This window comes from Salvelinus fontinalis, chromosome 23 (assembly GCF_029448725.1).
Source record: "Salvelinus fontinalis isolate EN_2023a chromosome 23, ASM2944872v1, whole genome shotgun sequence".
NCBI lineage: Eukaryota > Metazoa > Chordata > Actinopteri > Salmoniformes > Salmonidae > Salvelinus > Salvelinus fontinalis.
The window spans coordinates 40,626,856-40,642,844 of record NC_074687.1 but is presented as its reverse complement, the minus strand read 5'-3'; the positions used below and the strand labels follow the sequence as shown (position 1 = coordinate 40,642,844).

Genomic DNA, 15,989 nt, shown 5'->3' with positions numbered 1-15,989 from the left:
AAAGAGTTCCTACCTACAGGACTTTTTCATTTATAGTGGCTGTGATTGGGCAATCGATACCATTCAAAGCGTCATCACGTAAAGGCATCCAGGGGAAGACGTAAGCAGTGTCCGTATACTCATAGCAATAACAGTGGCCTTAAAACTGACTCCAGAACTGGGGCCAAAATGTGTGAAATCTGACTCCATTTCAGGGAAATTTCTGTAGAATGAGTTCTGTTCCACTCAGACAAAATTTCAACGCCTATAGAAACTATAGACTGTTTTCTATCCAATAATAGTAATAATATGCATATTGTACGATCAAGAATTTTGTAGGAAGCCGTTTCAAAAATTACACGATTTCCATAAATAGTGACAACAGCACCCCCTAGCCTTAACAGGTTTTAATGTGTGAAAGTTAAATATTTAAAAAATATATTTGTTTTGAATTTCGCGGCTCTGCCTTTTCAGTGGGGGTGGGGGGTGTGCCGCTAGAGTCCTAGACAGGTTAACTGACTTGCATAGTTAAATAAAGGTGTAAACATATATTTTAAGTACACTTTTATTTATTTTTTTAAATCGGTGTCCGAAAATACCGATTTCTGATTGTTATGAAAACTTGAAATCGGCCCTAATTAAAATCGGCCATTTCCGATTTATCGGTCAACCTCTAGTTTGGACCATGATAGTTTGTTGGTGATGTGGACACCAAGGAACTTGAAAAACTCTCAACCCGCTCAACTACAGCCCCGTCGATGTTAATGGGGGCCTGTTCGGCCCGCCTTTTCCTGTAGTCCACGATCAGCTCCTTAGTCTTGCTCACATTGAGGAAGAGGTTGTTGTCCTGGCACCACACTGTCAGTTCTCTGACCTTCTCCCTATAGGCTGTCTCATCGTTGTCGGTGATCAGGCCTACCACTATTGTGTCGTCAGCAAACTTGATGGTGATGGAGTCGTGTTTGGCCACGCAGTCGTGGGTGAACAGGGAATACAGGAGGGGACTAAGTACACACCCCTGACGGGCACCAGTGTTAAGGATCAGCGTGGCAGACGTGTTGTTGCCTACTCTTACCACCTGGAGCGGCACATCAGGAAGTCCAGGATCCAGTTGCAGAGGGAGGTGTTTAGTCCCAGAGTCCTTAGCTTAGTGATGAGCTTCATGGGCACTATGGTGTTCCCTTCTGATTTTGGGTAACTGCCAGATTTTTGCAACAAACACCACGGGTGCAGAAGCAGATAGGGATGGCATAAAATGACACAGATCTCCCCAACACCCTGATACAGGATGTGTCCCTCCAGGCACTTAATACATCACCTTAATTCTGCCCAATGTATCTGCCACTAGCCTTTACCTACAAATGAGGTGTTTCATTTGTTATCTTCTACAAAAAATGTCACTGTCTGCAGTCTGCCTCCGCACAAAGACAAGAACGCAACCCAATTTGAGAGAGGATTGCCAAGCTTTTGAACCGTATCAAAGGCAAAACCCTACCGCCATCTTGAGAGGCCAGCTTGCACTAATGCCGGTGATGAATAACAAGTTGGGTTCTGCAAAGCAGAGTCAGACAGATCTGATGCAGGAGTTTTCGTAAGGGATGAAGATGTGCTCCTCCTGATATTAGACCTCAAAGTTGGAGACAAACAAGGCCAGCAACATCTGCAGAACACATTGAGCAAAACAGAAAGAGCAGTACATTTTTGAAGTGGTGTGCCTCCCTCTGTCCCTGCATATTGAAATCTCTGGCAGTCTCTTAGCTGCAATGAGTTAACAGAGCAGACATCCTGAGAGGGGTGTGCTGCTTCCCAAACCCCCCGCAACCCCCCCCCGCCCCCCCCCCTCTCTGTCTCAGGGAGGGAGGCCAGGCAGTTCGCGTTGGCTGCCATTTTATGTATCTTGGGCTAGAATCTAGTATCACTGTAATAGTCGACCAAGGGGAGGATAAAAAACACAAGAGGGGAGATCAAAAACAGAGCGCCCTATAAAGTACATAAGCAGGGGATTGGAAGGGGTGGGTGTTGGCAGTGGAAAGGCTTTGCTGAGATGTTGTCTTTGAGGACCAAGTGGGACCAAACAAAAATGTGGCCAAATTGTGGTCGAAGCAGCTCGAAAAATACGTTTCATGCAGTCGTCCTTCTCTCTCAAACGATTCAAAGTCCCTGCTCCTTTTCAAAACCCTACATTTGCATCAAGATGAACATTTCAGTGTTGACTGTTGAGTCACATGCATACACCAGATATTTGGATTCATCCTCTTTTACCCAACCATCATGATTCCATCATGTTTGTTTGGTCGGTTGCGATATGCTCAGGTAACAATTGGTGCGATGCATTGTATAACAGTATAGTGAGTGAGTGAGTGAGTGAGTGAGTGAGTGAGTGAGTGAATATTGCTTGGGCCTGGGAGCCCTGCAGGAGCTGCTGAGTCATCAGGCTGCCGAGCTGGGAGACAGGAGGTGGAATCTGTGTCTGAGCTGGCGCTGGCATAGTTACCATGGCACAAATAGCCCCAGCGCCAGGGGAGCCACAGGGAGAGCTGGGCAGAGCAAGGCACAGCTGACCCAATCTTGGCCTGCTCCGGGGCCCATGCCTCCCCTCACATGTACCCATCCCACTCATAGAGGAGCGTGACACCAGGAGCACGCAGATGGCCCGCTCCGAGGTAGATATGGGTGTGACACAGACAGCGCTGGGGGCAAACTAGTCCCCTGCGAGCTCACCTTGCATTTACACAGCAGACTAACACAGCATATCGAATCAAACACTCCACCAATCTCTGCTCACAGCCAAGTGCATCAGAGCGAACAAAGTAACGCAGACATAAATTTCCAGTGTTTATTCGGTTGTTTACAAGACCTGCCTGGAAACTCCAGAGAGAGAACTCAGAATAGTCTGAGTTAAAGATAGGTGCAGCGTACGATAAATAGAAATGGTACTATAGGTTATGTGGAACAGGAGGATCTCATAACTGCACAACAGATTGCAGCCCATGACTGGTTGTGACATGCCATATAAAAAATTAAAACAATTCAAATTGAAAATGTGCCAATTTCAACCAACAAATTAGACGTTCATGTTTTTTATTACAGTGTACTAGGAGCATGGGAAGACAAAAGAAAATGGCCTTGCTTCCAATTGAACAGCCGTGAAATGCTCCACTTTAAGTTTAAGTGTAGTGCTTAAAATCAAGAGCAAGGACAACTTCTGTCTTACCCAGGCACTGCTGTTTAACTCATCCAATGATTAATCATCGGTTTTGTGTGGGGGTTTTTTGGCTTGCATATTCATGCAGCATTTGCAATTCCATTTAGAGATATTACACTTCAAGAATGTGTCATCCTACAACAACAAAAATGCAAACAAAAGAAAATGAACAATCCACAGAAGGAGAGAGGGAGAGACAGAGAGCTCTGTAAAAGCTAAACAGTCGAAGGAATTCCAGGGCCGCAAACAACTCTGCTATGTTAATTAATTACGGCACGCAAGACAGCTAACAACTGGGGGTTGCCATAATCACACTAAATCTGTTCATTGGAAGAAAACATTCATTAAGCGATGGAAATCCTCCTCCACCCTTGCTAGGGGCCTCATCAAATGGGAGATTAAAGAGAAAGTGAATAACCCACAGGCAGCCCTCCATGGCCCCCAGGACCCTACAGTTGCCCATTCTGACCCTGCCTGGGCTCTCTCTCTCTCTCTCCTTTCTCTCTCCAGGGCTCCACTCCACAGCCGACTCTCTCACAATGTAAGGAATGTAATCAAATGCAAATGGGCCTTTTCTTGTAAACTCACAGTACTGACACTCCTTTCCTGGTAAGAGGTGAGCACAGCAGGTTTGGTTCAGTGCAGTAAAGGGTCATTTCTGATATAATACACATGCCACTGTGTGTATCCCTTGTAATCTGAGACAAAAGATGTCTTCTCTATTAGCAGTACTTTTTTTAACCATCACTCTGGCTTCGACAACGACCAGAGAGACCCTCCTGAAAATGGTCAGACTTGAACGGCCATTTTGTTTCCCCTTAGTCTCAGATGATCCATTCCTCACGGAGTAGAATGAAAGATGTTGGCAGGGACTAATAACATGGTCAAAACAACCTTGTTTATTTTGAAATTACATTGGATTGAGGAGATGGCTGCGGGTTTGATCCCATTGAATACAGCAAAGGATCTGAACGAAACACAACGCCTTCAGCCTCAACCGCTGACACTTTGTACAGGTGAGACTTGAAAGCAAGAAAAGGAAAATGTACGATTGCACAATCACAGAAGCTCTAAAAATGTACTGAAACTCCAAGCATCAAGTGAATTCCTGAACAAATAAAACATTTAAAAAGGTGCTTTGTGCTACAGAGATGAATCAAGGGCAATTATTCAAGCACCACGGTGAAGACATTCAAGACGAGAAGTCAGCATATTGATGGACAGAGTTTACTGCAACCGGCAGCAGTCACCATGGCACTGCGAAGTTCTCTGTATGGACCACCATCACAACACTCGACAGAGCCAATTCAAACACTGTCTTTATGACCTTTAGCAATGTTTGCAGAAAGTGGAATGCACAAACACTCTCTCCCTCTGAATGACCCACTGATAAAGTTCAGTGTGCTGTAGTGACACAGCTCTCTAAGAGCACCTTGATTTGTATCACACAGACCCTTGTTCCACCTCTTCTCCACCGTCAGACCTGATTGGATATTTGTCCGGGAGTCCAATGTGACCAAAGATACTGTAGTTTTGCCTTCGAAGCCCGCAATGTATGGTAGCAATGAGAAGAATCATAGGCGACCTCACCAAGCACAGAATTTCAATACGTTTCTATTGATTTGATGTCCTGTGGCAGAAAGTGAGCTTTGCGATTGAGAGTGGGCTCAACAAGATCACCACCTCCCCCCCCCCCCCCCCCCCCCCCCCCAGCCACACACATCACCCCCACTCCAGTCCTGCGTGTCTACCTGTCAGATTGAGTCTTCCCACACTGACTGAGTCCCACACAGCACTACTGCAGCTGGACCATCAGTCACACCCTCCTGTCAATGGAAGCTTTATGACCTGGGTTTGTTTTATATTCCCGAGTGAGAATTCTTCATAGGAGTGGGACCAACTCCCATTCAACTGTTCTTTCAATTACAGAGGATCGGTGACAAGACATTACAGTTTATCTGCTCTCATTGATCTTGAAGCATAGGAGCACACAAAAGTTTCACATAATGTCATTGAGAAGAGAGGTAATAGGCGACAGATTTTGGGCTATTTCTAAATGTGTAGAAATCTCCTGTTCTGCCTCAATCCTCAGGTGTTAGCTAGCTTCCTTACAAAGCCATGGAGAGTGAACAAATAACAGCATCACAAAATTGGAAAGGAAGTCCAAGAACTGCAACACAACACAGACACACATATGTTTGATGTTAGCGAGAGTTTAACAATGTTAGTCTTAAAGGGATACTTTGGGATTTTTGCAATGAGGCCCTTCATCTACTTCCCCAGAGTCAAAAGAAACTCATGGATACCATTTTTATGTCTGTGTCCAGTATGAAAGTAAGTTCGAGGTAGTTTCGCAAGCCAATGCTAACTAGCATTAGCGCAATGGCTAAGTCTTTGGGTATCTGTTGGCAGATAAATCCTAGCAGATAAATTCTAAATAGGTTGAGTATTTACACATCATGCCAAAAATGGCATCTTTGTATCTCTTCAACCATCAGCTTATTACATCAAACAAAACCGTACATGCCCCACATCACTAATACTGCTAATTTTAACTTTCCAAACAGACTTGAGTTAAATAAGGGAATCCTTAAATTGTCTAAATGAGGGAATAATTCAATAAACTAAATGAATGTACAATCACACAAATCAAGGGATCGATCAAACAGAGGTCACTGCTAAATTAGGGAATTGATCATTGTTTAATTCTATTGGTAAACTACATCCACTTCAAAGCCCAGGAATGGGGAAAGGCAGAAGAACCAAACAGAGCCATAACTTTCCCCTAACAGCTGAGCGATAAGAGCTCTGAAGCGAGTGAAGCGCTCATAAAATGTGTATTGCAGATGGTCTCCAGTGCAGTCTCGGGGTAGTGGGAGAGAGAGAGGACAGGAACACTGCGTATCTATGTCTGCTTTAGTCTGCGTAGACAGCAGACTCCAGTCTCCTCTCTGTTTGCCTTTCACTCACATTTGCAGAGAGAATAGAACTAGAAATCAATAACCCACTGGAGAGCCACCAAAGGGGATCCTGGAAGCAGACACACACACACACACACACAAGTAGGACCAAAGTCTGTCTGGGGCACAGCCGCTGTCTGACTTCCTGTCTAGCATCAAGCCGAGGCTGCAGAGCCAGCTAGGCCCCAGACGACTATGCTGCACTCATCCTGATATGTTTTGGCTGCACAGGGCTTATGATTATTAAAGGCTCAAGGATTTTGACTAAAAATAACACCGTCTTAAAAAGCAGTGGGAAATGGGTGGGGGTGGGGGGGGGGGACAAGCAATGCCACACACATGCTGTGTTCCCCCACAGCCACAACTGCCAGGTCCAACGCTAATCCAAACAGAAAACTAAAAGTACAACTTACTCGCATGTCAGCTTGCGCCACATAAGGTCAAGAGTGCCAACCTCACAGCTGATGGGTCCTTAAAACCTTATCAGTCTCAGGAAATCCCACAGTGAAAAAGTCACTACTTTCATTCATCGGCTTTCTCTGCCCTCATATTTAGCCTCACAATTGACTGTTTTACCATTTGCTTTTCAGGACAACCAGGGCTATGAGGAAAACAAAACTATTTGAAATGAAAACAGTTGAATTCATGAGTTTTATTGACAAATGTCAACAACAAAAAAGGTCCACCAAGCAAAAACCTGATTGAAAAAAAAGAATTTATAAGAATGCTTTAAGTACAGAAATTGTTTGCTCAGTGAGAAGTGAATATCCAAGTAGTCAATGACAACTGTGTGGAGTTTGACAGCAACTATGTGAGCTTATTACAGTAGTCTAAGGCACTATGTCCTGGGATTTCATATGATCTTCTATGTAGAACTTCTTACCTCCCGACGACTCTCTTGTAACTTGTAAGCGTCGTAGAGCAAAACACAGCTCTAGCTCAGCCCCAGTTAACTAATGGTTGGTATTAGTGGATGCAGAAGAAATAGACGAATCCAATGCAACAACCCAGCAGTCTGTAGCACAATGCACAATGTTTAAAATGGGTTAGAATCCAAAACGCGCCGGCGTCACAGCGGGACTGTAGGAGATCGCTCGTCTGTCGTTGGAGTCTCCGCCAAGTCCCGCCTCCCTCTCTCTTCCTCCTTCCCTCCGCTCTCTCACACAACCTCTTCTCTCTCACTCGCAGGCTGGTTTGAGACCGAGGCAATTACACCACCACGCCTGAGCCAGCCCCAGATTCCTGCTCAGACTTGAAGCCCTGCATCTCTGTGCATGGCACAGTCTGCTGCTAATGACAGCGTGTGTGTAACCTGATCCTCCAGCAGGCCAGCCAGGGATCCCTCGCTCTGTCTCGGAGCAAGGCAAGCTCTTCCCTTCTCCCTCTGCTCTGCTATTGTCTCAGTCCATACTGCCAGCTGTTTCTGACAGCCAAATTACTGTGCACAGAGAAATGATTGCTGTCGGAGGACTATTCTTTCCATCACGCTCTTTCTCTTGCGCGCCTCTGCTTTCTGAAATGTTCAGGCCTCAGTGGGCAAATTATACACTTTGTGGTGCTCTGAAAGAACAGCTGCAGAACGGATCTGCCGAGGAAAGGCCAGCATATCTGCTCCAATGGAAGTGGATATCATGTAATGTGGGAATAATTACTTTGATAATGTCTATGGGAGAAAATTATAAACAGCCTGTTCGAAACAATTGGCATTACAGTATGATGAATCAGAAACTATGTTGAACCCACTAACCCAACATGAACACTTGGCGTTGAAATTGACTTGAACAAAAACATCAGAATAGAGCATTTCTGGTTGCTGTACGCCATTATAATACCCCAGTAGGTAAAGGGTGCATGAATCAAACAGCCTCTAGAGATTCGCAGATAATACTCCATAAGTCAAATAAAGTTTTTAAAAAACCATTAAGGAACGACAATAAACGGAAAATGGTAATATCCAGAATCACATACGCAAGATACCATTGCTTTGACCGCTACTTGAAATTAACTTTACATCTTTACGGAAGAAAGGAGCGCTAAAGCGCTGAGGAGTCTACAATAGATTTCCACAACATCCACTAGTGTCATTGGCCCAAAGCACAATGATTACATTGTCAGGAGGGACACTGGAGAAAGAGAGCTTATTAGGACGTTATGGGTGAGCAGGCACGAACAAGTCAGACGGACCTTTCACCTCAGCTGAATAGAGTGGGAGCCCTGTCTCCGTCCAGACTGACGTCGCGCTATCTGACCGCCATCAGCAGACTCCAGGAATCAACTCACCTAGTGAGACACTCCAGTTCACCAACCACTCACACAGCTCCATTAGTAGGTACAAACTATTATTAACAACTTTCCTCAACAGAATGGATCAGTTATAGGCACCATTTCTAGCATTGTTTCATAGACAGGTCAGAGCTACAGATTCCAACCAAAGAAATGACCAGTGACCAACACTCATTTGTGTATTCCAATCTGTCTAGAAGTCTATTCCATGACCAAATTCACCTGCCAATACACACATCGTGCACGTGTGACAACGTCATCAGTAGGGCAGTCAATCATCAGCTTCAAAAAGAGACTATTTTCAAGGTTCTGGGCGAGCTGCGAGGCATACCTGCCTCGACACATTACGATGATCTCACATAGTTGTCGCAACTGTAACCCGATTACTCAGATAGCAGAGAAATTACACATCATCATCATGACCTCTTGACTCATTTGAGCATGGCGGCTAACCTTGGAGACTTTATGACACACTGGAGACACCGATGCCCATGGGATGGAAGGACATTATTTGTTTAATCAATTAGAAGGGAGTAAGGGACAGCTGATAATATTAAGATTGACATTCACAGCCAATAACTGACTGTGTGTGCGTATAACCTGTTTGAGAAGTTAATTTAGAGGTCCTGCTCTTTTCAATGACGATACCAATGACCTGTAAGTGTTGTATGATGATTGAACAAAAATCCTTATACCTTTCAAATTGAATATGCACCACATTCAGATGCACCAGTCTGCTTTCTTTGGCACGTGATAATTTGATCACATTTTTTCTGCACCTCAATTCTGTGATGAGACAAACCCGAAAACATACTAGTGCAAAACGTAATGAACAAATATGTAATAAGTACATGCTATATAAAGTATTCATATGATGTAATGTAGCCCAAGTGAGGCAAAAAGTAATTAGTTAGTGTGCCGTCTGTGCACACAAAGTTAACTGTTAACTATCAGGTAGTATTCAATGTGTGCCCCAATCTCGTTAAATATTTATAGTTCTTCCCCCACTCTGGCTACAAGACCATTGTGGTTCTTATTGCCCAGCGTGGGCTTGAAGGAGGCACACGATCAAGAGTGATGCTCCAAACAAAGTCTACATGACAAAAGGCACACTAACAAAGTGAAAGAAAATGTGACGCAATTGAGCCTACGAGTGACTGTAACCCCTGAGCATCAAATATCGCCGCCAAAAAAATACCCAAATCTAGCCTAACGTTATATCTTGCCATACTTGAGTTTGCGTTGGTTATTGTGGCAACGTTGATCCTGTCTAGGCTTCCGTAAATAATAACACAAATGTTTTCCTCCACAACAGTCTTTTTATGTATTGTTTCTTGTTTCTCCAGATTGAAAAAAGTGACCTAAATAATAGTTTATATATAGGGCTAATATTTCAAATAGATAAATTAACCTTATCTGGTTGACCTAAAACTTGTGAGAGACGGAATGTGCCACTCACTGCCTTATTTAGCGAGAAAACTACTGTGATAGTGGGCTACATTTGTACTATTTAGGGTCCCCGCAAGTCCAAAGTATAGGTTACGCATAGGACTCTAGCCTACAGGTAACGTTAGCCACACATTCCTAATAAAATATATAATTATAAAAACAAACCAAAACAACTTACCTTACATGTAAAACTTACGAAGTGATTTGAGGACGCACAGACGTAACCTACAATGTGCTTACTGCACAAGTCAGGCTATTCTGCTATATCCCGAAAATTCACCGACAATAGCCTATTTGTTTGGTTTCTTAGACGCAAGACTCCGGTTTCCGCCGACATTGCCCTACTTCGGCTTCGATACTATGTTACAATACAACGAATGCTCATAATCCAAAGTGATGCAAAATTGCGGTCAGTAACTTCGCCAGCGTTCCATAAGCTTTGGTGTTCTTCACTCGATACACAAACGGTAATAACCCCTAGGCGGATATTTCATGTAGCAGAGCTAGGCTACGGCAAATCCTAGGAGGAAGTAGCCTGCAACTCACTGTAATAAGAGGACCATTACCACATCATTTCCTCTGCGCATATTCCCACACCAGCCACCTGGGCAGGCGGTCATCTAGGATATTTGAATTTGAAATGTATACATTTTCAGTCATCTGATTTGAAAAATATTAAGAAATAATAAGAAAAATATTATAGCCTATGTAATAGTATTCAACAAATTCTAATCCTTGAGACCTACATTCAAGAACAAAAAATCCCTGAATAGTCATACGCTATTTTATAAAATACAAGGAGTCGTAATATAAAACCAACCTTAGTCCCATCCAATCGAGTTACATCAGTATGGAAGCTCATTTCTGCAAGCAAAAATAAATACATCTGATTACCAGTTATGAGATAGTAAGCAGGGTTGGGTAGGTTGTAATCTGTTACAGTTATTAGTTACCCTTCCAAAATTGTAATCAGTAACATAATTTTTTTAATGCCCAAACTCAGTAACGTAATCTGATTACTTTCCGTTACTTTTAGATTACTTTCCCTATAAGAGGCATTAGAAGAAGGCAAAATTAATATTACCAATTGAACGACATCTATTGCAGGATAAATCAATATCAGAGTTTACATAGCTCGCCTGTAATGGATGTTGCATTTTACTTTATGGGTTGATTATGTAGGCTTCTTATAACCCATTGCTTGTACTACAGATAATAATACGATTAGGCTATATCGTTACGTTAAAAACCAAGGTCTGTCAGATTTCTAGTCATTCCAATTAAAGCAATACCCCTTGATCTTCAAGAATATGACTTGGAAATATAGATTTGCCGAATTGTTTTACCTGAGCATAATCATTTTTTGGAACTCAGTCGGGGTCTCAATTTACTGTTGTGATTTAGAATAGTAAGATACTCAAGGTGCAATTTAGAAATGTTGTTGTGCATCAACCGTTTTTCTCTTGTTATGTCAGACAGTCACTCAATTAGCCATGTCAGCTAACAATTGTTATACTGTTAAGTTAGTCTAGCCAGCTATCAAAACTTGTATTAATAACGTCCGAATACCAACCGGGCATGCAGGGCACGTGCCCAGGTGCCCTTACCTCCAGGGAGCCCCCATTGATGTTGTTAGTCACTCTCATTCAAAATCATTAACATGTCATAAATCATGGCAATATGTGTAGAAAGGCAGGTAATTCGTGTATTTTCCACGAGGTAGGGGGCCCACCATCCAAATCTCATTTAGGGACTGTCATTACAAATAGTGTCCCTTTACCAAAAAGTGCCATAGCAGTGCAAATGTACTTAGACTTGGGTATTTCAACAACTCGTCTATTCCAACTTGTTAGGCAATCACACGTACCTATGGGGGAAGGATGGCCAGCCACACAGGATGGTGATTTTTACTAAGGAGGAGAAGGAGGCCGTGCTGACCGAGATGCATGCTGGCCACTTCGGAGTGAAGCCCATGATTGCTAAAATCAACCTACACTTCTTCTCATGAGGAATTGTCAAGGAGGTGGACAGCTGGGCAAGTGAAATAAGCTTTTGTTTATCAATCTCATTCTGTCATATATGAAATTATTATGATTTCAATGAATGTCATATCAGAGAGCACGCAATGTCTCAATTTGTCACTTTTTGCTTAAAGGTCAGTACCCTGTCTAACCTGCTAGAAGTTTGAGGGGGTGAAGACTGTGGCCCCGGAGCTGAAGCCCATCAAAGTTGCTTCACCATGGCACTTGATCGGTAATTGTCCCAATTCAAATTTTGCCCTGATAAGCTGTTTTGTAATGGTTGCTTTATTTGACCACAGTAGAGTTCAATATTATAGAGTGTGTGTGTGTGTGTCAGTATCCTTACAAATATGAAAATCTGCATACTGGATGACACCGATACATGTAAGAATAAAGTAATCTTCTCTCTAACACTTTAAATGTTAGGGGTGGACCTCATCAGACACTTCACAAAATCAAGGAATGTCAACAGCTGGTGTCTGACGGAGACCGATCACTTTACCAAGTGGGTGGTACCCATTCAGTAAAAGAAGAGAACGTGTTTAACCTTAAATTCCCTTCTGTAACCCATCAAAAAGGGTGCTTGGAACCAAAAATGTGTTTTTTTGTATGATACCCATCAAGGACAAGACTGGCGAGGCCATCTCCAAGGCGATGATGGACATCTTCAACACCCACGGTTCTCCTGAGGTCATCTTGAGTGACCAAGGTCATGAGCGCTTGAACATGGTACGGATGTTATAGGTTATATTCTATCACTAATGGTTTGTTTTATTTATTTTTTACAATTTGTTTTTCCATGGTACATAATCAGACATATTTCAATATCTTACAGTGTCAATAGATATCGCTTTCCTAGCCCCCTCCTCCAGGTTTGGTGAATGGCCCAACCAGACCCTCAAGACCCTCAAGGGCAAGTCCCTTGACAGGTACCAGGAACGGTGGGAGAACAACCCGAAGGTAATTCTCTTTGCACACAACATCAGCCTCCAGGCCTCCACCGAGTACGGAAGGAACCGCAGCTGTTGACTAAGGTAAACAATGCAATTGTAGATATAATTATTACATTTACTGTAGTCTTTCAAATTTGTGATTGACTTAGTGTTGTTGTTTGTCTATTGCTATTTTTGTAGAACGTACTTTCAGATCACTGAAACCCCATCTGATGTGGTGGAAGTTGATAAACCAGATCAGAACGCCTTCGAGGACCACCTTCAGACACGGACTGAGAAGGACGTGGTGGTTTTTGACCAGGAAAAAAAATATTATCCGGTGTTAATTCATTTTCTGGCCCTCCAAGAGATATGTAAGAAATGTATTTGTAAAATGAACTATAATTGCATGTATTCCTGTTATCAATCAAGGTGAAACTGAATATCGACACGGCACAGGAGAAACAGAAGGAGAGCTACCGGAGCAGAATCAAGAAGGGGACCAAGTGCTATGACATTCAGGCAAAAATGTAAGAAGGACAAAAGGAAGGCGAGACCTAGGAAACCTCGCTGCTCTTTTGCTCCTAGCTGGGTTCACCATCTGTTAAAGTGAATATTAAACATCTCAGATAATAACTATTTGCATTTGCACACAAAATATCCTGAAACTAGTTTTAGATTCCATAACACTGATATTTTTTCTCTTCCTAGAGTTACCTTGGTGGAAGCCAACAATCTTCCCCAGTAGGAGCAGTTGGAAGGTTGACCACTGAAAGCCCTGACAGCCTATACTTCAGTGAAGCCCAATAGACAAAGTATGTTAAGCATTGGTTGACATTTGAGAACGCAAGAAATGGTAGTTATGCTGAGCTTATGACTTTAGGACCATCGACTGTCCAAGCCTCACCAGAGCAAGTGCGTATGGAACAGTCTGATTCTCTGTGCTCTGAGTCGGAGGGGGACCAGCTTGAGGTAGGCTATATCTTCCAAAATTGTTTAAAAGTACATATCTTATAACACTGCACTAATCCATCATATTTTCTCACAGTAAAGTGTAACCTGTGTGTTTGCTTGTTTACGTCTCCTACCCATTTCCCTATAAATCTTCTCCTGTTCTCCACGACCTAATGTTCTCCCCAACACCCAGATGTGGATCTACCTGATGTCCTCCATTAACAACAACCCTTCAACTTTTCATTACATAATCTACAGCTACGGTTATTGTCATTGTCCGATTAAACGTTTTCTTGCTCTATCATACTGGGCACATAATATGTGAGATACACAGATTACCTAAAAACACTAGCACTGCAAACACTCAGAACAAAGAGCGCGGCAGTACCTGGACTTTGCAGTCTCCCACTTCAAGTCCCCATTCCGCGATTGGCTGCCTGTTAAGAAGAAGTGACAGGCGGAAACTCCGACCCACACAGCAACCACCTCCTCTATATTCTACACAACAGAATTCAGTATTTTAGTCTATGATTGCCATGTGTGCAAAAAATCTGTGAAAATGTATTCATGACACAACTGTACTGAAAAAATATCAATGTTTATGTATTAAAATCTTAAATATTGGCAGGTTGGTTTTCACAGCTGTTTCACAAGGTGTTAATTATTGTAAGTTGTAAGGTATCCTTTGGTGGCATTTCTTTATTCCACATTATTCATTGTTGTATCCTAGGACCTACAATAGATACATATACAGTGCCTTCAGAAACTATTCAGACCCCTTGACTTTTTCCACATTTTATTAGGTTACAGCCTAATTCGTAAATGTATTAAACCGTTTTTTCCCCTCGTCAATCTACACACAATACCCCATAATAACAAAGAAAAACAGGTTTTCAGAAATGTCTGCTAATTTCTTTTTTTAAAACGGAAATGTCACATTTACTTAAGAATTCAGACCCTTTACTCAGTACTTTGTTGATGCACCTTTGGCAGTCATTACAGCCTCGAGTCTTCTTGGGTATGACACTACAAGCTGGGCACACCTGTATTTGGGGAGTTTCTCCCGTTCTTCTCTGCAGATCCTCTCAAGATCTGTCAGGTTGGATGGGGAGCGTTGCTGCACAGCTATTTTCAGGTATCTCCAGAAATATTTGATCGGGTTCAAGTCCGGGCTCTGGCTGGGCCACTCAAGGACTTTCAGAGACTTGTCCCGAAGTCACTCCTGCGTTGTCTTGGCTGTGTGCTTAGGTTCATTGTCCTGTTGGAAGGTGAACCTTAGCCCCGGTCTGAGGACCTAAGTGCTCTCGAGCAGGTTTTCATCAAGGATCTCTCTGTACATTGCTCCATTCATCTTTGCCTCGATCCTGACTAGTCTCCCAGTCCCTCCTGCTGAAAAACATCCCCACAGCATGATCCTGCCACCAACATGCTTCACCGTAGGGATGGTGCCAAGTTTCCTCCAGTCATGACGCTTCGCAATCAGGCCAAAGAGTTCAACATTGGTTTCATCAGACCAGAGAATCCTGTTTCTCACTGTGTTCTTGGGGACCTTCAATGCTGCAGACATTTATTTTTCTGTGCCTTGATACAATCCTGTCTCAGAGCTCTACGGACAATTCCTTCGACCTCATGGCTTGGTTTTTTCTCTGACATGCACTGTCATCTTTGGGACCTTGTATAGACAGGTGTGTGCCTTTCCAAATCAGCTAGGGTGTTGATTTGAAAAAGAGATGGCGCCTGAAGAAATGGCAGCCGTTTTATGGGTGTCTAACCAATTGTGCTATTATGTGGTGGTTTTTCAAGTTATTTGTGACTTAGTTTGTACATCATGTTTCTGCTACCGTATCTTACGGCAAAAAACAGCTTCTGGATATCAGGACAGCGATCACTCACCTCGGATTAGACAAAGATTTTTTTCTTCAACAAGCAGGACGCACAGGATGTATTTCAGACACCCGACAAAGCCGAAATCCTCGTCATTGGCAAGAGAAAGAGACGCAGGTATAGAGGACACAGGGCGGGGTGCCTCGTAAGAATCTGCCGATGGCGAGTGGGAAATCTGCCCTTACCATCAATATTGAGTTTGAGTTTATTTAATTTTTTTACAGGAACAGTGCACATTAACCAACGTTTCAGTAAAAGTGCCGTTTTTATCCAACCAGCTAATTTTCAACCGCAGTCCCTGGGCAGGTTATTAAAAACAATT

General features: G+C 43.0%; 1 protein-coding gene and 1 long non-coding RNA gene across 6 annotated transcripts in view; one reads left to right on the top strand and one right to left on the bottom strand.

The window, feature by feature from the left end:
- LOC129821330 (activin receptor type-1-like) overlaps nt 1–10,439 on the bottom strand; it is a 41,432-nt gene extending 30,993 nt beyond the window's left edge. Inside the window, exon 1 of one of the 3 annotated variants that reach the window (XM_055878902.1) lies at nt 10,055–10,439. The gene's annotated coding sequence lies outside the window, so the exon portion shown is untranslated. Of the gene's footprint in view, nt 1–7,027; nt 8,683–10,054 lie in introns of those variants that run through there. The other 2 variants (XM_055878900.1, XM_055878901.1) reach the window with 2 other exon arrangements.
- A 1,597-nt stretch (nt 10,440–12,036) lies between these two features.
- LOC129821331 (uncharacterized) lies at nt 12,037–14,422 on the top strand. Of its 3 annotated transcripts, XR_008754299.1 has the most exons (8): nt 12,037–12,129; nt 12,324–12,402; nt 12,522–12,626; nt 12,757–12,931; nt 13,031–13,359; nt 13,541–13,644; nt 13,713–13,801; nt 13,977–14,422. It is a non-coding gene; the product is annotated as an uncharacterized LOC129821331 (long non-coding RNA). The 3 variants fall into 3 exon arrangements; XR_008754297.1 differs by having other exon boundaries at nt 12,757–13,359; XR_008754298.1 differs by having other exon boundaries at nt 12,733–13,359.
- Nucleotides 14,423–15,989: the final 1,567 nt, after the last annotated feature.